The sequence below is a fragment of the Brassica oleracea genome, chromosome C7 (genome assembly GCF_000695525.1).
Source record: "Brassica oleracea var. oleracea cultivar TO1000 chromosome C7, BOL, whole genome shotgun sequence".
Classification (NCBI taxonomy): domain Eukaryota; kingdom Viridiplantae; phylum Streptophyta; class Magnoliopsida; order Brassicales; family Brassicaceae; genus Brassica; species Brassica oleracea.
In genome coordinates, this window is record NC_027754.1 from 19,326,222 (window position 1) to 19,327,138 (window position 917).

Here is a 917-nt window from a genome sequence, read left to right on the forward strand (position 1 = left end):
ATTGCGACGATATGTAATCTTATATATACCCCCGAGCGCTCACTCTTTCTTTCCTCTCTACTTCCTCTCCACTTCCTCTCCATTTCGTGGCAATGGTAAGTCTCTCTAATTTCTTTCTAATTTGGTTAGTTTATGATAGATTAGGTGGTTAGGTGGATAATGTTGGGAAATATACTGTTGATGTTAATTTTAAAAATTAAATTTTTTTCCCAGGTTCGAAAAGGCAGACTTACTGCTCATTACAGAGAGATGTTCGGTGAGCCGGGTAGTCGTTTAGACCCGTATTCTTCAGCTCCCGGTTCTTCGGGTCAGGAGACTGTCCCCGAGATTCAGTACACTCAGAGAGTCTCTGGGTATCCTTCTTCTAGTGCACCATCGGCTCCTCATGTGTCTTTCCCGATGGCTCATCCGACGATGCCTCCTCCTGTGCCTCCTTCGATGGCACCTCCGATGCCCGCCTAGATTCATCCCAATTTGATGTTGCCTCCGAGTGCTCCTTACTCGCAGTACACTATAGATGACATTCTCCGTCTGCCAGGCAGAGAAGGTTTACCAGTCATCGACCCCGACCGACCGGACAGAACTTTGTGGTATGTTACATTATTATTTTTTTATTCATTTTAAATTCTTTTATAATATTAAAAAATAATTTATATTTTAAATTTGTATTTTCTAGGTTTGGGGTTGGCGGATGTCTTGCATCAGACGTAACCAAGACGATCAAAGGTTACTTCTCCATGGCACATCCGAACTGGAGTAAGACGCCTCACTACGTCAGAAAGACGTGGTTCAAAATTTACGCTGTAAGTTTCTATTAATTAATTATATATACTTTAATTTTTTCATGATTTATATATATACTTTCTAAAAAACTAATTGTTAATTTATTTTTTCCAACAGCAAAAATATAATTGGGC